At 43.1% G+C, this 26767-nt stretch overlaps 1 long non-coding RNA gene across 1 annotated transcript; it reads right to left on the bottom strand.

Annotated features, from left to right (window-relative positions):
* On the bottom strand, positions 1-24815 carry LOC118500741. Its single transcript, XR_004903327.1, has 3 exons — positions 24645-24815; positions 5458-5609; positions 1-981 (listed from the first exon to the last, which is right to left on the bottom strand). It is a non-coding gene; the product is annotated as an uncharacterized LOC118500741 (long non-coding RNA).
* Between the last annotated feature and the right edge of the window lie 1952 nt (positions 24816-26767).

The following is a 26767-nucleotide window of genomic DNA, read 5'->3' on the forward strand; positions in this document are numbered from 1 at the left end:
ACAATTGCCCCACTTTTTATTCACAATATTGATTTTTTTAAGAGTCCAGGACAGTTCTGTAAAATTACCCATAATCTGGTTTGGCTGATTATTTTGTTGTACTGCTCTTTACTTTGTTCCAAGTCTATCCTCTATATTTCCTGTCAATGGAGGATAGGTCTAGAGGCTTGATCAGATTTGGTGACAGTATACAGTTCATGTTGTGTCCTATCAGGAGGTTGCCTCTCCATAAGTGCTCATTCAAACTTGATCACTTGAGTAGAGAGTGACCATCAGATGTCTCCATTGTAAGAGTGCCTTTCCTCCACACAATTAGCGGGTAACTCTGGAGTGATATATTAGCATGTGCGAATATCCTGTTCCCTAACAACCTTCCATCCAAGGGTTTAGCATCTATTGATGATCCTTGCTAATAACAATTATTACATTAATAATAGGTCAATTATAAAATGCCTAAAGGATGACTGGGAAGAAGAAAAAGGAGTGTGGAGGGAAGAAATAGAGAACAAGGTAAATAGGAACAAGAAAGCTGGAAATGCAGCAAACAACTTCAAAAGCTTTGCCAAGGCCCTTCCCAATTTACATTCAACTGTTTCCAGAGTCATAAGCCCTTTAAGGGATTGCTATCGTGAAGCAATGAACAAAGAGAGCCCTAAGCAAGATGCTGTCACTTTAGTAAGAAATGAATGCATTTCATTGAATCTAAGCATATACATTTTGTCCTGAACTTCATCCCCAACTTTAGCCAAGACTGAGTTAACAAATCAGGAGGACATATGCAACCATGCCCCAAATCAGGTATTTGTACCATGGATCTCCATACCACTGGGAAGAGATAGTGCCAGCTCAGGACCTCTTCATGCAGGGCTGGTTTACAGAACACACTCAGCAATAGCCATTTATCCAGCACTCTTAGTTCCAAATCTTGACTTCTTTCCAAATAGTACTTGCTGTACTGTCCAAAAACAGGTTTCTTTGTTTCTTTGAAAAAAACAAGTAGTCACTGTACTGACATGTGGAATATATGCATTGTATTAAGTAAACTGCTAACTTTGTCTGAAATTAAGTCTGTCTCTATGAAGAGTTTCAGTGAATGGCTGCATCAAAGACTATTTCACATCTATTCATTAAATACCTCTGGTGATCTCAAACACATGACTTTTTTAAGACATCCAATACTGAAAAATTTGTTCTGACTCTTCTTCACTCTTATTCTAGTTATGACAAGCAAGAACCCTAACTCCAAAAATAAAAATTAAAATTTACTTCAATAAACATAAGAAGCCAGCATAGAACCACCCTTTGTCAAAGAGTTTAAGATCTAATAAGAAAGGTAAGTCATACAACAATTCTCCAGCCCACGGCAGAGCATGGGATGCAAAATGGGCAAAGGGCTGTGAGGGAGGTGGCAGTGCAGGCCACTTCTCCAACTTGAGGAATCAGAGAAGGTGTCTCCCGGGGGACTCCCCCAGGAGTGGAAAATTATTCCCCACAGTGGGAACCGGCTCCTGGGAAGTCAGCCAGTGCTGACTCACCAGGTAATTATGAAAGTCTAAATGCATGCTGCTCTAGACAAGTTACGGTTTCATGACTCCCTGGAGAGGACTGTAATTATTTCAAGGAGAATTTTTTAATAGTTTTTTAAAAATGTATTTTCAAACTACGTAAATTTAAATTCACTTTAACTTTATTTTAATGTATGCATGATTTTTTTTAAGTAGAGGAAAAAAAAAGGAAATATCCAGCAAACAGCAACAGGGTGCTCTGCTCCTGACAGATTGGGAATTTGGAATGGCCGCTCCAGACAGCAGATGCTAGAGAAGTGATGGATAGACAAATTCCTCAGATGCTTTTCAAATAAAGGACTATAGTGTCTCTTCTCAGTAATTTTACCCCACCTGTGCCTTCTAGTCTCCTGGGTCCCTACCATCTTTTGTGTCATGTCTTCTATGCTACCCATTACCAACAAACTAATTTCACACAAGACTTACATTTTCCTACTTCAGAAATAACTGCAAATTTCCCAGAGGCTTGACTTTACAGTGGCTCAAAACACCAGCTAAACAAAACATCTTAACTATTCAAAAGGAGGCTGACAAAAAACTCATCTTGTAAGAAATTTATTGTCAGGTACACAATCCATGTCAGCAATGGAGTGCTTTAAGGTGCTGGATACAAATTCTGACCTAAAAATAAAATTCAGGGGGAAAATGTCAGCTTAACAATTCCGATGCATGTTTAAATTGTGTGATCTTTTTTCTAACATAAGTAATAGTATTATTTCTGATAATGAAGGAAAGCTGCATCGTTCTGTCTTTTGAAAAGTTTAGATCTAGAAAAAGTTCCTTTATGTTAGTATTGGAAAATTGTATTTGAAGTTTCTATTCTTGTTCCTTCAACCATCTCCTCTTGTACCCTTCCCTTTTATCATTAAGCAAAAAGCAAATCTGCATTATTTCCTGTCATACATGATATCTCATTGGTTTTTATCACATGACATGTGAGACATGGATGTCCTATCCTGGCTTCTGGAACAGAACTCTTATATAAAAGTGCTCCTTCATTCTGTTGAAATTTAAGGTCCACAACAGTCAGCACAATTTTACAGGGGATTTTTTCCTACTTGCCTTAAAAGACTCTTATGTAAAAAAAAGGTCATTTCCGTTTTTCTTTGCCTGTAAACACAACAGGGGCTGTCTAAAGAACAGTCACATTAGTACCTCAGACCACCAAACATGGGAGCATGAAATAAAGATACTGCTTGTTAAACATACGGTAAAAATAATTAGAAAGAGAACAGCCCAAGAATGGAGCCAGACTGGGAGCATTCACCAAGGCAGTGATGCTAGCTGTCGTCTGATGGCTTTTAGTTACTTCTACCCCAGCACCATCCTTGTCGTTAGGAGAAGTGTGGGTACATGTGACATCATACAGTTCAGCTTAACAAGATATTCCCAATACAGAGGGCAAATATGTCCACCACACAACCACAAGAATTATAAATGTTAACGTAAATGATGTAAATGTTCAAAGTCTGTTAGAGGAAAGAAATTGCAAGCCATTTAAGCCAAACTTTTAAAAAATGCAAAAATTCATATACAACCTAATAATACCTTTCTAAACTTGAGTGGTTAAACAATTACTGCTTTATCTAAATCTTTTTTCCCTTCTTTTACTGCTTACTTTGAAGGTTAAAAAAAATGTCTATATATGCCTTTATTTGTTTATACTTTTGGCATAAAGACACCCCTGAGTCTTTACAATGGATCAGGAAGAACTTCCAGGACTTTCGGCCTACATGAAGGTGTTGGTAGATACACTTTGCCTCCTTACACAACAAAAGAAGGACAATAATAAATTTAAAAACAAAAAATAACCATAACTGCCAGAAAATTGAACTGTATGGAAGTCCAACAACAAAGGAGTTAAATAAGAAACATTCATCCAGACCAGTAGGAGGGGCAGAGACAGACAGCCGGTGAGGAAAGGATGCTTGCCAAGGCAGCAGCTGGAGGGTGGGGTTGGGGGAGTGGGCGGGGCCAAGGCAGCAGCTGGGTGACCAGGAAGTCCCATATTTGTGTGAGCATAAACTGGGAGGAACAACTGGGGAGCAAATAGACTGTGCAACCCAGGGTTCCAGTGTGGGGGAAATAAAGCCTTAAAACCCTCTCACTATAAAAACTATTAAGGGTTGCGGTGGTGGGAGAAACTCCCAGCCTCCCAGGAGAGTTTGTTGGAGACACTCACAGGGTCCTAGAACATACACAAAGCCACCCACCCAGGAATCAGCCCCAGAAGATTCCAATTTACTTGTGGGTAGCGGGGAAAGTGACTGAAAGCCAGCTGAGAGCTGAGCAAGAGGCATTGTTCATTCTCTGACCCCTCCCCCATATACAGTGCCATAACTAGAGACATGGGTTGCCTTGCTCTGGTGAATACCTAACGCTCCTCCCCTTACTACATAACAGGCATATGGAGATAAAAAAATATGGCCCAAATGGAACAGATCAAAGCTTCAAAAATAGACCTAAGCAATGAAGAGATAGCTAACCTATCAGATGCAGAGTTCCAAACACTGGCAATCAGGATGTTCAGAGAAATTGTCGAGTATGGTCACAAAAATGGAGGAAAAAAGTGAAGACTATGCAAAGTGAAATAAAGAAAAATATACAGGGAACCAACAGTAAACTCAAATCAATGGGACTCAAATCAACGATTTAGAGCAGAAGGAAGAAATGAACATTCAACCAAAACAGAATAAAGAAACAAGAATTCAAAAAAATTAGGAGAGGCTTAGGAACTTCCAGGACAACTTTAAATGTTCCAACATCTGAGTCATAGGGGTTCCAGAAGAAAAAGAGGAAGAGCAAGAAATTGAAAACTTATTTGAAAAAATAATGAAGGAGAACTTTCCCAATCTGGCAAAGGAAATGGACTTCTAGGAAGTCCAGGAAGTTCAGAGAGTTCCAAAGAAGTTGGACCCAAGGAAACACACACCAAAGCACATCATCATTACATTATCCAAGATGAAAGATAAGGAGAGACTCTTAAAAGCAGCAAGAAAAAAGGAGATAGTTACCTACAAAGGAGTTCCCGTAAGACTATCAGCTGATTTCTCAAAAGAAACCTTGCAGACAACAAGGGGCTAGAAAGAATTATTTGAAGTCATGAAAAGCAAGGACCTATATCCAATATTACTCTCTCCAGCAAGGCTATCATTTAGAATGGAAGGGCAGATAAAGAGCTTCCCAGATAAGGTCAAGTTAAAGGGGTTCATTATCACCAAACCCTTATTATATGAAATGTTAAAGGGACTTATCTAAGAAAAAGAAGATGATCAAAAAATATGAACAGTAAAATGACAACAAACTCACAGCTATCAACAACTGAACCTAAAAAAAAACAAAAACAAACTAAGCAAACAACTAGAACAGGAACAGAATCACAGAAATGGAGGTCACATGAAGGGTTATTAGTGGGGAGGGAGAGAGGGGAGAAAGGGGGAAAAGGTACAGGGAATAAGAAGCATAAATTGTAGGTGCAAAATAGACAGGAGGAGGTTAAGAATAATATAGGAAATGGAAAAGTCAAAGAACTTATATGTATCACCCATGAACATGAACTAAATTGTGAGGAAATGCTGGTGGGAGTGGTGGTGCAGGGTGGAGGGCAATAAATGGAAGAAAAAAATGGGACCACTGTAATAGCATAATCAATAACATATATTAAAACACAAAAAAGAACTTCCAGGAGGGGGCAACACTGCAAAATGGGTCAGAGCCAGGACACCAGGTCAGGCTGCTGGGATTTAATGCTAGTGCTGACCTAGGCATGTGGTTTAACCTCACCATACTTCTGTTTCTTCATCTGTAAAATGGGAACAACTAAAACACCTATCTCACATGGTTTTTGTGTGGATTAAATTAAACAATCTAGGTAAAATGTTTGACACTGTACCTGAGAGAAAAATCAGAACTGTTTTGTTATTATTGCTATTGTGACCATCACCGCATGCCTCCCAAGTGATCCCAGTTAATCTCAGAACAGGTAGATCTTCCTCTGCTTCTCCTGGAATGCTCTGCAGGAGAGGAATTTCCTACTCCAGGAGGCTGAAAAGCAAATTCTGAAGAATAAATAATTAAATTATTATTTTAAAAAGAATATAGACATTTATACCACAGAGCAAGACTGCTTTCTATTCAATAAAAGGTTCACCTGGCACTTAGCTTTTTAAAGTCACTTTCAAATAACTGTAACAAATTAGAAGAGTTTAAAATAAAGTTACCATATAGTTTGCCTTATGAATCCAAATTTAATTCATTTGAAGGAATGGAAAGAAGGAAAAGGCATTTGATGGCTAGTGAGAAAGCAAGGAGCAATATTAGAAATAACTCCTCTTGTCCAATTCTTACTCAAATTTGTCTGTTGCATGTACTGGATTATTTTATTGGTTTGTTCAGGTGTTTTGTTTTGTTTTTTAAGTGTTTTATGTTATAGTTGCAGGCTTAATATGTTTGGGTTTTGTTTTGTTTGTCACAGATGAAGCAAGTCTGCTTCAAGATATTATTCTTCATTTACATACATTAACCAAATGACTAGTTACCATCAAGCAAAAGGCTGAAGTTCAAACAAATCCCAAGAAAATAAGCTCTCCTATTCAGCAGAAAACTCAATGACTACCAAGCTGACCATGGATCCTCACTTCCTCACCGATCATAAGGCCCTGTCTCAGGGTTCCCAAAGGGACCCTGAGGTTTGCTCACTTTCTAGACAGGGCTCACCTGAGCTTTGATTGACCTGCCTCCCATGTTTACATCCTCCCAAAGCTCCAGAGTATTCAGTGGTTGAATTCTCTTTCCACACTCACAAATGAAGAATTTAGGGTGTGGACCAGTCTAAATCCCAGCCACCAATGGTACAGCAGGAATGGGCAGACATGCCAGTCACAGGAGCCTCCAGTGGTCCACAGCATTCCTACCAATCTTCTGTACGATCACTTACAGAATTAGTTTTACTTATATCATAATCATAAGCCTTCAGCCTTGACCTTAAGCTTTTACTGCACGATTCCTACCACCCACTGAAAAGTAATTAAAAGGTAGAATCGGGTACTCCTTCCTTAGGTTCTCAACAGTTAATAACTTAAAATATAAGTTATTCATAAAGGCTAGTTTCAACCAAACGGAAATGTGTGGGTCAGTTTGCTTGTTGCTTTTGATTTCTTTGTTAGTCCTTGATTAACACATGGTTAGTCCTTGTGTTAGTCCTTGGTTAGTCCTTGGTTAGTCCTTGTTAGTGACACATATGCTTCCCCATCACCTACTCATCAATTTTAGAAATGAAATCTTCTTATATGTCCTGGTTTTTTTAATCAAGACAAAGTTGAGAAAATGCTTTAACCAAAAGACAATACTGAAAAAGTAGCAGTAAATACTAAGAAACTGATGTATTACTCAGTGGCTGAGAACAGACTCAACCAAATCCATCCCCTCTAAAATAGAGATGAGAATGTCAGTCCTACTAATAGAACTATCCTTAGAAAAACAACACAGAAGATCCAATCCACTGCCCAGACCACTGGCTTTCAGATTTTACCAGTTTTCATGGTAAGAAATATATTTATACCTTGACCTAGTACGCAGCCACATAAACTGAAAAAAAAATCTTCATGAGTCAACACTTCCCCAACTACAGCAATGCATAATGGTGTTTTCTGACTCTACTTGATTTCTTTTTGTTTTTAAATGTTGGTTGTGATTTAGTAAATGATTGCACTATACTAATGGGTTGTAGCTCACAAATGGAAAAGCACGCCATAGAAAGTCACCTCCTGTGCTACATAGGCCATTGATTGAACATTGTTTCCAAATTACCAGTGTTAAAGAAAACAATTATTCTGGCACTTGTTAAAATAGTAAGGGAGATTCTATTCAAGACCACCATAGTAGGGGAGTTGCATTAGGTGAGAAAAATGGAGCTCAACTTTGAATATATGGATAAGTGGAGATTTATAGCCAAGAAGCAGAGTAAGGGGATCAGTGGATGGCAAATCACTAAAGGAACACTAGGGTAGGTGATTCTTGCTAACCTGACCTAACAGGACTCTTGCCGAAAACAAGCCAAGGCCATATACATCAAAGGTGCAGGATGAGGAACTTGACCAGATATCAGAGTGGGAGGTTCTCACTAAACTGACTTACCAGGATGGTTGGTAAGGCTGGCCTAGGCAGGCTGAGATCAAGGCATAGGTGAGAATAGGGCTCAGAGGAGCCTGACTAAACTTGGATCAAGGAGAGAGCCCTTGTCACCTGCTGTGGTCAGCTGAAAGATGGAAATCATTCTGTTATTACTATTGGAGGAAAAAACCTCAAAGCAGATACTGAAGCATTCTCCCAGAAGGCAGGACTACCTAATGGTTCAAAACGTGGCCTGTGGGACATCTAAATAAACCTCTAATCTCTAGAGACTTAAAATAACAGGAAAGGAATTAAGAGATCAGGAGGAGACTTCAGTAAGAGATACATTTTAATTTTTTTTGGAAGATGAAAGCATATTTTTTAAAAAAGGTAAAGGTCTAGCAGTAAGCTGCAAGCTAGGGTACCTGCCGAGGGGTGGGATGTGAAGGGGTAAGAGGGAATGAGATGTGGTCAGTTCTCCACCAGAACCCACACAGCTTTCAACCTTTAAGGCACCAGACACCCAGAAAGATAAGCGTGAGTCCAGGGCCTGAAACAGGGGAGCAGATGGAAAGTGTGGTTATGGGCTAGTTGGATCTCCATGTGCCCTTTCTTACCTCTTTTTGCTATCAACTCCCCTACCCCATCCCATCCGCACTACTGCACTCTCACCCAGATCCCAGTGAGGAACTGGATATTATGTTCTAGAGAAAATTAACCTAGGATTCTCGAGCCTTAGGGACATCAGACACAGTGGGAGGTAGGGAGTCAATGAAAATGAGGGATTGGGGTAAGTACACACAAAAATGATTGAGATATGCAAGACAGTCTCTGTCACCAATGCAAACACTTTAACACTAAGTAAAAATATGGACATTTATTTTCTGGATTAACTAGATGGCCCTAGAAAAGAGAAGGCTTTAGATACTAAAATATGGGAGTCTCTAACAACTCACCACTAACCCTAGTTTGATGCCCACCAGCTAAAAAGCCTGACCTTGAAAATGGAGTCCTCAATCAGCTAAGGGTTTCCAGGCATTTGAAATAAGCCTCCAGGACTTGAGAAGCTAATACAGATACACCAAAAATAGAAACTCAGAAGAAACAAAGACAGGAGAAAACTTTTAAAATAAAAAAATTTTAATTTCTCAAATAAAAACTGATACTCTCCTTAGAAAAAGAGAGATGTTGAATAAGTATAACTGGAACAAAATGTATTTTAAATGAAACAATCAGAAAACAAGAAATTTGATCATTAAAAATTTAGCAAATAATTAGAAAATAAAGCCAAAGAAATCTCCCAGAAAACAGAGAAAGAGAGAAGGAGCAATAAAAAAAAAGAGCAATAAGAACACACCTAACAAGTTTCAAATCAAATTGTAGGAATTCTTCAGACTGTACATAGAGAAAGAAATATGTATATATGTATGGCTTTACAAGACAATAACTAAAAGTTTCCACACTGAAAGCTGAGATTCTCCAAATTGAAAAAGGTCACTGAATGCCGATCACAATAAGCTTAAAAAGACCCAAACCAGAGTCATGTGTCATAAAATTTCAGAATACCAATGTTAAGAAAGAAAATTCTGGAGGGAAACTATCACAAACAAAAGAATGGGGATTGAATGACTTTGAACTTCTCTCTAGCAGCACTGGACACTAGGAGCCCATCAGCAATGCTTTCACATTTCTGAAGGAAAATAATCTGCAACCTAAAATTGTACACTTGTCTAACTACAAATCAAGTAAAAAGTGAAAATAGTAAAAATATAGAACAACTATATTTTTAGACATGTAAGAACACAAGAAAATTTACCTTCCATTTATTCTTTTTTTTAAAGCTGCTAAAGGGTATGTCCCAGGTAAACAAGAGAATAAATAAAGAAACAGTTGTAAAATTCAGGAAGTAGGAAATCCAGCACAGGGGCCAGGCAAAGAAAAGTACTGGGGGATGCTCAAGAGAAGTCCCAGCATGTTAGCCAGCTATTGGGGGGCTCCTGGAAAGAATCTCTAGGAAAAAACTGTGAAAAATAAAAACACAGTTTCATAATTTTAAAATAGATATCTTATGTTTATAAGAACTACATTGAGCCCTGGCTGGCGTAGCTCAGTGGATTGAGCGCGGGCTGCAAACCAAAGTGTCGCAGGTTCAATTCCCAGTCAGGGCACATGCCTGGGTTGCAGGTCATGACCCCCAGCAACCGCACATTGATGTTTCTCTCTCTGTCTCTCTATCTCCCTCCCTTCCCTCTCTAAAAATAAATAAATAAAATCTTAAAAAACAAAAAGAACTACATTGCAAGAAGGATGTGTTAACCAGCCAGAGGTTGGGGACTGTTACATACCAGTTCTTGAACAAAAAAAATCGGCTACCTTCTTTTATGGACAAGTGCACCTAGAAATTGCTGGGCAGTGAAGATGAAACCCTATGATCCTCAGCAGGCAAAGAGAAGGCAGACCCTATAACTAACTAAAAGCTGGAAAACTTAAAACATGCTATTTGAAAGGGGTGATGATAAGACACATCTGAAAGATATCATAGTATTTATGTAGTAAAATATTTAGAGTCTGTAAGTGGTCACTACATTTGCCAAAGAAAGTAAAACCTTTAAGATTGATGAAGGGATCCTGGGTAATTAAACTCTCATTTTGATCTCTTTGTTAGTTTGTTAGTTATGATTTTAATTTCAGACTTCATAGCGTCAAGAAAACGATACAGAGAACTGATAATGTTTGAGACTTTGGAAAGCAACATTTAAAGGCACCTAAGAGATCTGATGAAACACATGGAAAGACTTAAAGGCAGATATGGAGAAAACTAAGGCATTTTTTAAAAGTAGGCAGTTAAATGCAGCAAAAACAAATTTTTTTAGTAAAGAAAATGTAATCATAATTTCCTACTTGGGGGAATTTTTCTATAGTGATATTTATATAGTTTAATAATATAGGCATTGCACTAGCTAACAATATAAATAACATATTGTATGGGGACAGGGTAGAGGTAAATGATATCAAACTGTAATACAGGAACTACTTACAAAAGTGTGGACAGAGTTTAGGAAAACAAAGATAGTGAGATACCAGGTGCTAACAATAGCAGGGAGTCATTGCCACCTCCAGGCCTGAGAGCTCAAGGGTAAGGGGAGGAGATTATCAGAACTTCAGAGAGCAGCTATAAAGATAGAGCTGTCTGCCAGAGGAGGAGGAGGGTCTTATCCAGGAGAATAAACACCCCATCCCTCTGGTCTTCCTTCTAATCCAATTTCCTGCTGATGCCTCCATTAACTGGACTCAACTGCATCCACAAAGGTCAGCCTCCCTGGGGAGCGTCCAGGGTAAGAAGAGTACATCTGGAAGAGGCAGAGAGGTGGTGTTCAGCAAAGAGAGCTAAAATTTCATGACTGAAAGCAATAAATAATGTCTAAAATGAACACATCAAAAATAGCACCATTAGCCTGTTATTTAGAACTGAACTAGCCACCTTTTGAAAGTGCTTGCCTCTGGGAAGCAGGAAGAATTGGGAAGAAAGTATGCAAGAGAACACTGCTTTCCCATGAAGTTTAAAATGACTACGGTTTCAAAATACTTTGCTTTTATTACTTGATTAGAAATAAAAATTAACAAAATATTTTAAAATATTGAAAAAGCAAAAAAACAAAAGAGTAGGTATAGCAAAATGCACCAGTTTTGTCATTCGAACCTGGATGTGGGACCATAGGTAAGTCCTGTACCTCTCTGGGCCTCAATTTTCTCAGCTTTAAAACAAAATAGTAATCCCTACTTCAAAGGGTGGTTCAGAGGCTTGAATGAGATGATGTATATGAAGCATCTGGCACAGAATGAGCCCTCAGCTAATGATAAAGGGATACACAGAGATAAAAAGAGAGGAGAGAGAATCTTAAAGTCATTAAAAGACAGTGAATGTCTTTATATATAATCAACTTCTTTCTTGCATAGCTTCTCTTCAAACCTCAGCTTCTAAGAAAGTCTAGCTAACAGCAAATGCTCTGTGAACATTTGTTGGATGAAAGAGTGGAAGTGTTCCAACACAACACTCCTAGCATGCTTTCCGCCTCTATCTTGATGTGATGTAATAGGACAAATTCAAGGACCTTGTGATCTGCTGCTCAATGTTTTATCTTGACCTTGAAATCAGCCTCAGTCCCCTGATCTTTCTCTAGCCTACCTGCCAGCAGCCCCCACCTACCTCCCTGCAGCCTTCACTTACCTCCCTGTAACTAGGCTCCTAGGTTCTTATGCCATCATAATCCTATTTTGCATGTGGAGTTTCTTGGACCCATCTCCACCCCTGAAACCTCCCCCAAGTCTAAATACCAAACTCTCTGCACTCATCCCCTCAGAGCCTCTTTAGTGGTGATTGTGAACCAAGTAGGATTAGACCTTGAATGCAAGAAGGTCCATTAGAAAGGCTCTACCTACAACCTTACAGCAGAAAATGACTTTTCTGACACAGTGATGGCAGGATTGAAGAACCACAAGTGACAAGACAAGGAGAAGAGCATCTTGTGGCTCTGTCACAAATTCAAGCAGTCCTGACTTCACCTGCTCATACTTCTAAAAAGGCTTCATGGGAAGGTTCCTGTCTCACCTCATGCTGCTCCCTGGCAGCATATACTCTTCCACCAGGTACAGTGCTCTGATTGGAGAAAGCAAAGTCCTCTGAAACTGGAATTTGTTTATATTTGTTCACCATGTGGAACACATTTTTTGATGGCCTTTTAGTGGCCAGCCCCCATTCCTTGCTAACAGAGTCATCATATATGGTAGTGCCTGCTCCTTGTCAATGGCCAGCTCCCTTCACAGTCATGGATCTGGGAGTATACGTGTGACTAGGGTCTGCCTCTGGGAAAGATTTCTTCCCTTATTAAAAGTGGTATAGGAGGAGGAGGCCCTATTGCCAAGGGATTCTGTGGTTTGCAAGGCAATTGACCCTGGACCTGGGAGGCCACATTTGATTAGAAGGTGTGATGTTGCTGACACACTGAAGATGGCAGAGGAGCAAGACAGAAAGAGCCAGAGCCTCAGTGATATCACTGAACCACAGAACCAGCCCTGGGCCCATCCCAGTGGTCTAAGCTGAGAGCCATTAAATTTTTCCGTTGCTTGCAACCAAACCAGTCCTAAATGATGTAGTTTGTATGCCATTACTAGAGATATGAGAGAGTTTTTGTCTCATGTTGTCTGAGAGGGATGCCCTTTGTTCAAAACTAACCTCTAAAATGGCACCCGGGACATTCTTTCAATGACAATCACGATGTCTGTGGGTGGAACCAAACAACTTTTATCCCCCAAGAAAACACTGAGGTGGTCATGCCTCACATTCACAGCCCAGAACTGTACACTTTGATAGGCCATAAGGTTGATGCAGTGAACCTTCCTCCCAGGACCAATGGACCTGATGCCACACTGCAAATTCTGCAATTGAGTCAGTTTGCTTTTTATGACCCCTTCAGAGAGGTTTTGTCTGCCATCTGGAAGGAGAACAGGTCTCTTACCTGCCATAATACCAACAGACAATGCAGGGGTAGGACCCATCAATGGATCTCTTTTGGGCAGAAGCAGAAACCTACCCAAGTACCAATTTAGCCTGTGTTTATAAAGGAGATCCTGCCTGGATGTCATTCTTCGTAAGAATGCAGTACTCTACGAGGCTATAGAAGATTTGCAGCATGCTTTGGAATTATTAATTTTCTTCATAATTGGTAGATAAAAGAACCTTCCTGAGAGCTCCCTGTGTTTGACAGAGGAGGAGGAAATGTGAAAATGGTACAGTCAAATTTCTAAGGGTAAAGGAGGTAAATCCTCAACTGTTAGCAGCCACAAGAGTCACCCAGAAAGCTTGTTTAAAACGTAGGTTCTGGGTCTCCACTCTAGAGTTTTGATTCAGGAAGTCTGGGACTGGGCCCAAGAATTTCTTTTAGAAATAAACCCCATATATCATTCAGCAGAAAATCATCAGACTCTTTGAAAAATAGTTATAAATAACTGAAATTCATAGTTTATCCAAAAAGTTTCACTTTTGGCAATGATCTTAACCTCATCTCCTTTCTCCTTCCTTTGTGTTCTAATTCTTCCCAGCTCCTCCATCCTCCTTGCCCTCCCTCATAACCCTACACCACTTCCATCTCTAAATCTCATACCAGAATTACTAAAACATAATGACAAGACCCTAGTGATGAGAATTGTTTCAACATATCAGAATGCATGCCTCTAAAAGTGTCTGTGCAGTATGCACTGTCTTCCTCATATAACCTCACCAGACATCTACTGAGCATCTGCCAAGGGCTAGGACACCAGTGGTGGCTCCATCCTTTCTGTTCTCCCAGCCCCACTTCTTGTTCTGTTGCTTCCATTTACCTTCACCATTTTCATGCCAGTTCTTGGGAGCATTCTGCAATCCCTTACCCTCCCTAATCAGTTATCCAACACCCAAACCCAAGCCAACATGCACATCTTTCTCTGCTCCCTCACTCTTCTCATCCTACACTCTTGCCTCTGTGACCAGTCTGATTCCAGAGATCCAGACACCTCCTTTCTGTGACTGACTCCTTAATCTCCCCTCTCTCTTTCTGTGGTCCAAAGCCTCTACACCAAGCATCTGCCCCACCAGCATCTCAAACTCAACACACCAAACTCAACTCGCCTGTCACCAGCAGCTCCCCTTCATGTCCCTGCTTTCTGTTTCTAGCACACCTGTTTTCACTGGATCAAGACCTTGGAGTGATCTTTGATATTCTTCCTTGCCCCCATATTCAATCCCCTTACCTAATTTTACTCACATCTTCTTTTTCATTTATATCACAGTCTTTGTTTTTGTCTTGACTTCAATCCTGGTCAAGACTCTGTGGTTACCAGAAAGAAATGAGCAGTCAGTCTGAGGAGATTATTAAAAGACACAAGAGCATCTCACTGACACAAAAGTGCAAATGCATCCAGGCCTCATGGGAAATGAAGTTAGACCTGGGAAGGCCTTAGGGATAAGGTTACTGCTGCTGCTAGCTCTTCTTTCCCCCTCTGGGGCCACGTGGTTTTTTTGCACAGATTTCTTTCTATAGATTTGTCCCATTCTCCTGCTGTGTCTACAGAGATTGTTCATGTCCCACAATGATCATCCCAACCCTTCGTGTGCTCTTTGCTCTAAATACTGTCTCTGTCATTCAGTTCAAATTCTGGAGAGAGGTTTGATGGGCCACTGGCTGGCCACTGATTGGACCAGCCTCACCAGCAGCCCCGCTTTGGTGCCAGCACCTGGATTAGTCCAGGTAGACTCATGGGTGTTAACATGGATTGCTACATGTGCTCCTCCAGCAGCATCTATTGAGGAGGACCATTCCTTGACAAAGGGGCTGTTTGGGAGGTACCCCACACAAAAGGAAAGCCAATATGGGATCTGAAAATAAAATTAATATTAATATTTGTATGTGATTCATAATTTACCTCTGGGGCAGACTCCAGTAGAAGAGTTTGATAACATTTGAGCAACACAGCACATTGCAGGAGGTGCCCAGCTTTTCAAGGTGACCACCTCAGAGGACGTCCATGGGGAAACATACGTCCTAGCATGTTTCTTTAAAAAAAAAATGTGGTTCTTCTCCATGTGGCCACACCTTATAGATGGGTATATTTGGTTTTAAAACCATTTCTCTGTTCTCTACTCAACCTTGGCAGACTGGCTAATGACCACCTAAACGGCTCAAAATCAGGCAGAAAGATTAGGAGGTATAGAAACATCTGATGAGCCACTTACCACTGAACTTCCTGTTAAGTTAAAATAAACATTCTTATGAGAAAAGCCATTTTTCATTACTTGCAGCTAAAAACATACTAACTGACACAAACACAAGAAGCAACCTGAGGTCTTTTATATCTAAAAGTCAGGCTGAGGCCGCAGAATGTATCTTGGGATGCGCACAGGGAAAAGGGGGTTAAGCGGAAATAAGAGATCCTCACTAGTATGTGTTGAACGCCACAGTGTTACATCGGCACAATTCTAGACTATGTATGTGCTTAATATCCCCTTAAGACCTCCTGTGTTGTAGGGCCGCTTCTCACAGCATCTCTATGAGGCAGGCGGCCTTACTGAGCCTTCCACAGGTGAGGAAACTAAAGCACTAAGATGTTAATCACTTACACAGCCATCAAGTGGAACAGCAGGATTTGTTCCCAGGCAGGAAGGCCCTAGAGCCAACCTGCTTTATCTCTATCCCATTGGGCCTCCCTAGTAACAGAAGGCCCCCCAGATGCTATCATTTGGGGGCTGATTTGACCTGAAAAATGCATAATCTTCTGTTTTGGCCTCACTTGTGGGGGTAGAGGGTGGGAGATAAAGACTAAGCATTAAATACAAAGGGTGCCTCTTGCATGCCTTGAGCCCGTGTTTCTTCTCTAGGACTTTGCACCCTTTTCGTTCAGTGTCCAGGTTGCATCTCTCAGGCCCCAGCCCCACCAGGCTGACTGCCTCCCAAGCCAAGGTCCTTTTTTGTACTCCAGCCTCCCTGCTTTCCTTCTCACTGTGTGAAGACCCGGAGCCTCCTCCCTCTCTCAAGCTTCCATAATGTCAATGTATCACCTCCACCCCTTCCCCACCACCACCCACACAGACATCCTCCAGCGATCACAAGAAAAGTCAAAGTAACAGAATAGTTAGAAGTTGTGTACAGAATCCCTTCTCCCTCTCAATAAACAGCCACCAAAATCATGGTGACTATTCCTAAGTCTTAAAATGTGTTCATTTCTACACATTGAATGCTTATTAACACTAACAAACATTATAGTTAATATGCATTTTGTATCTGTTATTTTATTAGAATAAAAACCCCTCAGAAACACAGTAGTAGAGTTAGGGTACTCCTTTCTAGTGTAGTCAAGGTAACAGCAGGTGCTCTTCCTCTGCCTGAAAAAATATAACCATCAGATCTTTATCACCAGATGACAGTGCTTTGCTTTAATGACAATAAACATTGATTAAGCTTTTATGTGTGCGGGGGACTGTGCTCAGACTCCAGGGAAAAGAGCTGATGCAGCATTTTGTAAGATGATGAGAGGTTTCCCTCACAGAACTCCTCCTCTCCCCAGAAGGCACACAGCAAGCACTTCATGAATAGTTACCTCTGCTGTGTGAAAGTCCAGGAAGGTGGCATGACACTGAGTGGACGCGAGCTTTCACAGCTTCACTTTTGTGAATATCCTTCTTGCCCGCCTTTGTGGGTAAACCACTTCTCCACACCACACACAAAAATACCTCCTCAGCTCCCTAAGACAAAGCGACTTCCCACTGTATCTTGTAGCCACCTCCTTTGTTGGTTGCGTAATCATCATTCATTTGCAACTCTAACAAGAAAAGAACTCACTTTATTCATCCTTGGAATCTGTGCCCTCTCCCTACACTGTCCTTCAAAATTTGTAACACTGCAGCTGGTCAAAGAAGATACTGGAAGTTGGATGAAAATGGATGAGGGATGGACAGATGGTAGAGTATTCAATATGGGTGAAAATGTTTATCCATTCAAGCACATCACTTTGCTCACAATGCCCAGTGGTCTTCAGGCCTCCCCCCCATCACAACTGTACAGAGACATGAAGATGGGAAGAGTTTCATCAATGATGAAAGGACGTTCCTTTTCTGCTGTGTAAAGCTTTTCAAAAACTGGCTTCTTGCCTTTTATGTGACCAGAAAGTTTTGCAAGAAAGAACTGTAGTTCTAAAAAAAGATTTTGCTAAGCGAAGTGAAAGCCCTCCCTGCTGCCTGCAGACTGACTGCCAATAGCTTCCCCCCACAACCACCTCCAGAGAAGAGGAGGAACCCCTGCTGTGCACCAGGGCCAGGACCACTGACCTGCTGCTCATTTTGTCCCTCCTCAGGAGAAATGGGCTTGGAGGAAGCCTGGGCCTGAGGCAGGGAAGGGGAAGAGAGAGAGAGAGAGAGAAGCCAGCAGCCTACCTCTATAGCTGCTGTTTCCCCTACCCAAATGTCCTTTCCAGTTTCTTTACTCACAGATATCCAGCTCACCCTTCAGGGAAAATTCACATGTCACTTCCTCCAAGAAGTCTTTCATGGTTCCTTCCAACCAGAATTAACCACCCTTTCCATCATCCCCGCCCCCGGCCCCAGGACCCTTTGTTTATGGCCCTGTTCTATACTGTAGCATTGTTATATTTGTTAGCATGTTAACCTTCCCATTGGACAGAAAACCCTTGAGGTTAGTGACTGTACATTTTTTTAAAGATTTTATTTATTCATTTTAGAAAGTGGGGAAGGAAGGGAAAAAGAGAGGTAGAGAAACATTGATATGAGAGAGAAAGGTCTATTTGTGACCTCTTGTAAAAGTCCCAAACTCACAACCCTGGCATGTGCTCTGACCAGCAACCTTTCGCTTTGCGGGATGATGCCCAACCAACTGAGCCACAGGGTCAGGACCAGTGACTGTATCTTAATCATTTCATTCCCTTCCACACACCTGCTCACTCTTCTCCCCCACCTCTGCCCACCCCTCTCTGCCTTTCCATTTCTCTGTCTCTCTGTGTGTCTGTTTTTTTTGTCTCTCCATCTCCCCGTCTCACACACGTAGCAGTGCTTGTCCCCAGAACTTTTTGAAAGAATCTTTTGAGTAGTACAGAGAATCTCTTCTCCACTTCCACAAGGAGTATGACTAATTTCCTCCCATGCTTAAAGGGGAAAAGTGAGTCTCCAATTCTATCTGAAATGTAAATAGTAAGCTGAAGCCTCACCGGGTCTCGGTCTCGGGTCTCGAGTCATTTTATGGCTCAGGGACATACTCTTCCCCTGTTGGGGTGGGGGAGATGACAACTCCTGCATTTTCCAAGTCACCTTTAAAATAAAACACTTGCATTAAAAAAATCAGAGTAGTTGTACTTTATTATTATTAGTTTTTTTGTAACTTGTTCTATGTCCATATTATCTGCACATAAAAATGTCTCTGGACTTGGCAACATAATGTGGAAAACCAGAGTAGTTTTGGAGAGATATCATCCACCCCTATCAATTTACAAGTGAGGAAGCCTCAGCCGAGAGGGATGGCCTGCCCATGGTCACTCAGCCTGTTGGTGGTGGGGTGAGGACTTAGGCCCAGGCCTCTGGCTCTACCAAGTGCTCTGCTCTGTGGCTGGGAGTCATTGGACAATGGTTTTTGCTTGGTTTCCCATTTTAAAAGAAGAATGAACATTTCATATTTTACTGTACTGTCAAGCCTCAAGATTCAGCTAATGAAATAGGAAAAAAGAGATTGGAACCCAGAGGCACTGTGTTCCTTCACATGCCATGAACCCCCGAGGCCCTCCTGCTTGCCTGGGAGTTGGGGGGCCTACTGTCCTCTGACCCCGGCCGTGCCTGCTGCCATCAATCAGCCTGTGGTTTGGACAGCTGGGCTGCACTCAGTTAGGACATGCAGGCGGTCCCTGTTCTCTGGGGTGGCAAAAGGGACAAGATGGTTTGATACTTCCTGTCTGGCTCTTCACGACAGCCCTCCTCCCTGCCTCATCCAGCACGTGGGGCAAGGAGCAGCAGAGAGAAAAAGATAAACTGCACAAAGGCACCAGTGTGTGGTCACTCCTTCAGGCAGGGCAGCCTGTGAGGAAGATGTGGTGGGGAGGGAAGGGGCTGAGAGCCCAAAGTGTGATAGAGGGAGGAAACAGGAAGGAATGGGAACTAGAAAGAAGTGTTACCTCACTGCAGTCACCATGAATCATGAGGACAGGGCTCAGGAGAGCTATACCTGGGTGTGAATGAATGGCTAATCAGAAGTTAACACCCTGCTTCCTTCCCCTCCTCGCAGGCCTGGACTGGCTCCTGCCTCAGTTTGTCCATCTGAAAACAATGTAATGAGGCATGTCCTTCAGCCCAGCGGTGGGGAAGGATGTGTGAGCTAAGGCAGGGGCATGGCTTAGGTGGCCAGCCATGCATGCACAAAGACAGATGTGACTGGTGGATTCTAGGCCCAACCTAGGCTACAAAGCCCCTCCCTACATTTCAAAGGCCTTCTCTTCCCACCACCTCACCTCTCATCCCCTCTCACTGCCAGCTCTTCACAGAGGCAGTAGACTGACTCAAATGCAGCCTAATCATCCAACTCCCACCGGATACTCTTCTCCCAAGACTCACCTGGGACAGAGATGATCTCACACTCTCTCTCTACCCCAAACCACTCCCTTCTGTAAATACTCTCTGCTCAGTCCAGCTTCCTGGAATCCCACAGCCCAGTGCACCCTGGTACACATGGGGAGAACATCATCACTCACCCACCACCCTTCTCTTCCCTTCCCCACCCAATGCCAGTGTTTGATCCACACGGTGCTGGGCTCCTTATGCTAGCACCTAGCTCCTCCAAACACACTACCCTACCATCTCTGGGAATAAATAAGGGTCACCCACAAGATGGTGACAAAGCTGCCCTTATCATCTGCACAGTCAAGATGCCCTTTTAATAATTGGGCATGAACTTGTTTTTTGCTGTGAGGGAAGAAAAGTTGAGAGATATTATTCTTTAATTAAAAAATTTGACAGAAAAAGATTTGAGGGAATAAAAAAGAATGGGCAGAGAGTAAGTGGAAACTGAGGTACAGGGAGAGTTTTAATTAAGGTGTCATTTAGAGAGAGCCTGCTCAGAGACCACACCTTTAAGGGTGTGGAGTGGCCCTGGAAATGAGGCCAGCCTTGGGGCAGCAGGCACCACCATGGAGTCCCCTGCAGGATCTAAAGAGCACGGACTGGCTGGTCTGGAAGGTGGGGGGTCACAGTGAGCCGTGATGGTGACAGTGTGAGACAAGCCTGGTATTCAGACCCAGCCTTTCCCCTTTCTACACAGCACCTACCCAGCTAGCCACCAGGCCCCCTGGCAAACCTCCACACACAGAAAGGAAACTGAAAACAGGCACAGTCCCCACTGAGCTCTGGAAAGGCACTGCCATCCTGCAGCTTGTAGAGGAGGCGTGTGTTGGGCATTGCTGGTGTTAAATATTTGATGGAGGCTACCTTCAAGTGCTGATCCTTATAGAGGAAGCAGGCACAAGCAAGCTGCCCTGCCCTTAGGAATTGGGTGTGTACCCAGGACACACTGTGCCGGGCACCTTTCACTTTAACCCAATCAGCTCCATGTTATATCTTCATTTTATAGATGTGGAAATGGAGGCTGAGAGGCTGTCATGCCACAAGTTTGCACAGCACCTGGAGAAGATTTGAACCCCTTCTCTTTGCATTGCCCACACTGCCTCTGGAGAACTAAGCTGGATGGCCTTCTATAAGGTAACATCTCTAGCTGTGCCAGGAAGGACAAGCCAAAGCCACTTCCCACTCAGGTAAGAAAGCCACCCTATTCCCACCCTACCTCAGGCAAGAGAAACTCAGACAGTGCAGAATCTTTTCCATGTGCCTGGCACACCCCATGGCATGTCTGAGGTTGAAGTGCTTTTGTTGTGAGAGCATCCTGGCCAAGGGACCTGCCTCTTGCGATGCTGAGACACACAGTGGAGCCAGCTCCTTCTTGGGGCAAGAGGAAGGTACAGTGAGATGCAGCAGGAGGCTGGGCTGCCTGAGGAGACAAGGTGGTTTCAATTCCTGCAGGTCTGGGGAAGCATCAGGTTAGTTTCCATTCTGGATGTCTCCAGGTAGGAAGGGAGCAGCTCTTCACAGTATATCTGGGTCATGATGCACATGGGCAGTGCCAAAGCCAGCCCACCCTGATCCAACACTGTCTCTGAAGGGTTTGATCTGATAGAAGACCTAAGTGCTCCAGGGGACAGTATTCTTGATTTAGCACTAATATCCTGCAAACAAGATCCCATTTTCAGAAGGGCCATTGCAGAATGTGGGGGAACCACAAAAGATCCTGAGGTTGATGCCAGGCTAATGAGGTAAATCTGGACCATGCAACCATGGAAAGAATTCATCTGACTTCTTACCCTAAGAATGTTAGAGGGGAAGGAGCCAGAAGAAGATGGGTAATGGTGGGGTATCTGCCTGGCCAGGTTTTAGGGCAATGGGCAAGGGGATGATGAAATATGGGTCAAGGTTAGCATGAGGTCTGTGCAGCCCTGACTGGAAGTGCTGCTGATGTGAAGAATATACCCTCACGCTCATCTTCATCTGTGGGAGACCATTCTGCATGGCATGGGCCCAGATCCCACTTGGAGATGCACAGGACCCACACCCACAGATAAGTTCTCCCATGGGGAATCAGGCCTACAAAGTGCCTAGGCCACTATGAGTCTTGCTTTTTGCTAAAACTCCCTCACCCTGAATTGAGGACATTTACTGCAAAGTAACTTCCTAAAAACCATGCTAAACCTTCCAAGGATGAGTGTAACTGGTTCAACCACTTTTGCCTTTTCATTGCAAATATCCCTCTTCTGTGATGTGATTAGCAGTATTGGCTCCTTTGTTTTCTGTAAAAGGTAACCACCTAAAGTGAACCTGTGCATAGTAAATGAGGACCATCATGTAATGTGCTGAGAAACCCAATAAAGGTTGGACATGGCAATGGCCAAGGCTTTGCTCCCCTTGAGAGAAAAGCCATGCTGTCCCTTTTCCTCCACCGGACTCGGTAGTTCATGTGAATGTCTCATTTCATCTATAATGACGCAGACACTACAGGTCGCTGTCTGCATCATTCATCTGTTGCCATTAAAGAGTGAGTGGTTTCCATGCAAACCAAAAGAGCCCACTCTGAGGGTTAGGGGATCCTTTTTCTTTTTCTACATTCAACCCGCCCTTTCTCATCTTTATGTTTCTCCCTTCTTCATCCTTCACCTCTCTGTCTTCCCCTATAACACTTCCTACCCTCCCCCCACCTGTTTATCTATCCCTAGTTCTCTTCCCCCTTCCCTCTCCCACACCCCTGCTCATGTTGATCTGAAATGAGGACACATAGTGGGGACACTGTGTTGTGCTAACTCAGGGCCTCTCAACCTTGGCTGCTGTGGCACAAACTGCCAGCGGGCCGAAGTACTCTGTGCTACCTTTCTGCCAGTTTTACCACCCAGAATAAAGACTACACTTTATAACTAAGCGTGGTGTTGGAAGTAAATTCTGGCCAAAAGGAAGTCAGAAAGCATGTTGTGTGCAAACTTTACCTTCCATTTTCCTTATTTGTAGATATGTGGACATGATAGCTGGGCTCCTGCAGCCATCTAGGACTGTGAGACATACTAGAGCCAGTTCATGTGCCTCCCAGGATTTGTTCCACCATGATTTCTCTGCTCGATGCCACTGATCGTCCTCTCAGAGGACCAACTGACACCAACCACTTTTTTGTAGGCCTCAAAAGGATTTTAATTTTTGTTAAGTGAGGCTCATTGAACTCCATGCCATCTTGTAGCAAAGGTCATGGTACTGTGGCATTTTACCTGCTTGGCTGGCTGGGCCAGGCCCGTTGTGGCAGATGTTCCTGGCTTCTCACGTTGCTAGCAGGCACAGTCCAACAGCGTATTGCTTCATACCTCATATCACATGTCTCTTCCCTCCACCCACCCTCCCCCAGGGCTTCCCTGTTCCTGCCAAGGAGCAAGACACCATGGGACCTGCTCACCCAGCAGCATCCTGACCAAGCCAGGCTCATGGGGCTGCAGACTGAGGTGGGTAGGTGAAGAGCCCACTGGCTCACGCTCACTCACTGGCTGGCTTCAGGTGATGTGTTTTAGGCAGCAGGTGCTTCAGATGCCATTTTGAGATCTGACTTTCATTGCAGGAAATTCCAGATAGCACCACCTGAGAGTGTGTGGGTCCTGACATCTTCTGAAGCCAACTATTTTTCAAAGAAAGGCAGACTGCAACATACAGTACCTCATTTGGAAGCTTAACTACCCTATTTTCTTCTACAAATGGACCTTGAGAGCTTGTTTAAAGGTTCTAAAAGGGGATTGTAGCTATTCACATACTTTTGACTGAAGAACAGCCCTCATCTAGGAGAGAAAGTTGTCTTCTTCTACCAAGCACATAGCATTGGGAGAAACACACACGGATCACTGAGGGAGAACGGGGACACCCACCTAACCAGCCAGATCTGCCCAATCAACCTTGGTGGTCAATGACATGGCAGATGTCACAGCCAGATCACCCTCACATCCAAGCCAACTTTGGTCAATGGAGACATGACCAGGCAGACAAGTTCTTCTCCCTTTGTCTTCCCATATTTATTGGTCTAAGCCCCAGTATGCCTGGAAACATCCCACAGGACTCAACTAGGGGCTGTATTTGTTAAAAGCTACAGCCAGCTTATCAACATAGCACTTTGTATTTCACTCCATCCTTCTCTGGCTCACCTCTCCTTCTCCCTCCCTCTTGCTTCCTAGGGTTGCTCTCTCTGGTAAAGTATTGGTGCATTGACTTTTGTCTCAAGTTCTGGTTTTGGGGGAACCTGGGTTAAAACAAGAAGACAGATAGGAGATGGAAGGAACCAGGGCCCTGGAAATTGTGGAGCTGGCATACCCACCCTGGACTGCATGCCACTCAGCTTTTGATCTGAGAGAGAAACAAATGTCAGTTGTACTTAATCTACAGCTATTTTTGATTTTCTGTCTCTTGTAACTTTATCCTAATAAATTCAACTGCATATAAGAACCATCTTCAGGTTGCAGTTCTCTGGATCAATCATTAGCCCATCATTAAAACACTTTTATTCCCTTTTATTCCTATTTCAGTGTTACTGGCATTGCCCTTTTCTGAGCCGTACAGCATTCCTATGAGGCAGGTTGAACAGGTATAATTATCCCTTTCCATTTGCTGCCCCTTCCTACCCAACTTCCTACTTAAAGGATAAGGAAACATATGTCTTGGAGGTTATATGGTGTGCCTAAGGGCAAGAGCTAATGAGGGGAAATCCCGGGCCGGCTGGCTTCCAGTGAGCTGAACCAGACCGCACCATAATTCCATCCCCACCCTTTAGAGGTCACACAGTTTGGGAGTCACCAAGTTTCCAGTTCCCCTTCCAGGCACACCATCACGGAGGTGACATGAATCCAGGCAGAAGCTCTAGAAAGCAGTGGTGATTCACCAGGTGCCTCTTTACATCTGGCCTGTGACCCAGCAGACCTGGGATGGTGCTTGCTCTGTTCACCACGGCCTGGAGTGACACTGGCAGGGAGGAGGGCTCTAGCCCACCCATAATGGACCTGTAGTGAGAAAGAGAAGGAAACCTTCAGGGTTTTAAGCCACTGAGATTTAGGATGTTTGTTTACTACAGAATAAACCAACCTGACTAATATATCCATTAAATGGGCAGGCTGTGTCCAGAAAATTGGACTCATTTTGATTTGCTTTTAAAGGGGACAAACCAAAGCCAGTTTATTAAAATGTCAAAGGTCTCCTCAAATTCAGACAACCCTGAGACCCTTAGGAAGGGCGTGTCTGTGTTAGCAAAAAGGCTCCCAGCAAGGGCTCTGAAAGCCATCAGGATCAAAGCCAAGGGCATGTTTTGCCTTCAGTGCTCACAGGCCTGCACAAAAAGTGAGCATGTGGGACTTTCCACAGCCCTAGCTGGCAGTCAGGTTAGACATTCTGACCAACTGAAATAGGCTTAAAAAATTTTTTTTAGCATTCAAGGAGTGTATAATTTTATACTTAAGAAGAGACAAGTAACCCAACAAAAGCAATGAATGCAAGGTCTATCTGGAAAAAGTCCAGCCATTGTTGATATAATGAGAAGAGTTTGTGTCACATTGATGTAACCTGGCAGTCAAGAGAGTGGACTGGAACATGCATGCATGAACAAGGACAACTTCACTGTACCAGTCAGTGGGGACAGTAGATGCCACTGAGTGAGCATGTGTGCTGTGTAGATATCTCATTCAAAAGGAGAGCAAGTAAAGCAAAATCTCCATCAAATTATGTGTTAAGCTTGAACATTCCTCCATGGGAACTATTCAGATGATTCAGAAGGCCGAAGCTATGGGCAATTGGTGATTGGCTGCTTCATCACGACAATGTGCCTGCTCATGCATCATGTCTCATGTGGTTTTTTTGGCCAAACATCGAATCACCTGGGTGCCTCAGCCCCCCTACAGATTTGGTGCTCCGTGACTTCTGGTTTTTCCCAAAACTAAAATCACCTTTGAAAGGGAAGAGATTTCAGACTGTTGATGAGATTCAGGAAAATACAACAGGGCAGCTGATAGCAATTGGGAGAACTGTGTGAGGTCCCAAGGTGCCTACTTTGAAGGGGACTGAGTCGTCATTGTCCTGTGTACAATGCATCTTGTAATCATTTCCATAAATGTCTCTATTTTTCATATTACATAGCTGGATGCCTTCTGGACAGACCTCATACATCTCAGTGCTCTCCTCCATCTCTGTGAAGAGACCCTACTCTGCTGAATCCCCTCAGCTCCTGGGCCATTACACTTCCTGGGTGTAGAGAGCTGGTCAAAGAGGAAATGAATCCATTCCTCCTTAAAGTCCCTCAGTCTGTCTGAAAGCAGCACAGCTCCTGGGAATAGGATATACCAACTCCCTTCACACCGATGATGGGTACGTCACAGGGTGGGAAGAGCAGATTTGCCTCCATGGGAGGCAGGATTATCCCAACATAAGCTTGCCCTTTCTTTGTGGACCTTGACAAGCTTAAGGCTGCTTTTTCTGTCCAAGGCCTTGGCCCAGGAGAAGTAAACTCTTCAAGGAGGACATGACATCATTGCTCAAAACAGCAAGCTCTGCTTGAGAAAAGGGACTTATGTATCTTTTGAGTTTGTAATCTTTGTGCACTGCAGCCCCTTTCAGAGCTAGCCCTGGCCTTGTGCTGAGCCTGCCAGCCACTGTGTACCACTCTGCTGGTACTGGCAACCCTCCTCCTGTCTTCTCCATCTTTGCACCCTTCAGAGCCACTCCAAGGCCACCATCTCCATGCAACTTTGAGCCACTTAGCTCTCTCCTAGCCTTGAAATATTACTTTATTTCAAGCCAGTAACAGCATCCTAACACATAATTAATAGTCCTACGTGTATCATTCCACTTTTCAGCTTCATTACAAATCACACAGTGCAGCAATCAAGCTTCATTTTCTTTTATTTTCATCCCATTCTCCCCACAAGGATTTTGCTGGGGGCATGATAGTCATTCCATAAAT

The sequence above is a fragment of the Phyllostomus discolor genome, chromosome 5 (assembly GCF_004126475.2).
Source record: "Phyllostomus discolor isolate MPI-MPIP mPhyDis1 chromosome 5, mPhyDis1.pri.v3, whole genome shotgun sequence".
Lineage (NCBI taxonomy): Eukaryota > Metazoa > Chordata > Mammalia > Chiroptera > Phyllostomidae > Phyllostomus > Phyllostomus discolor.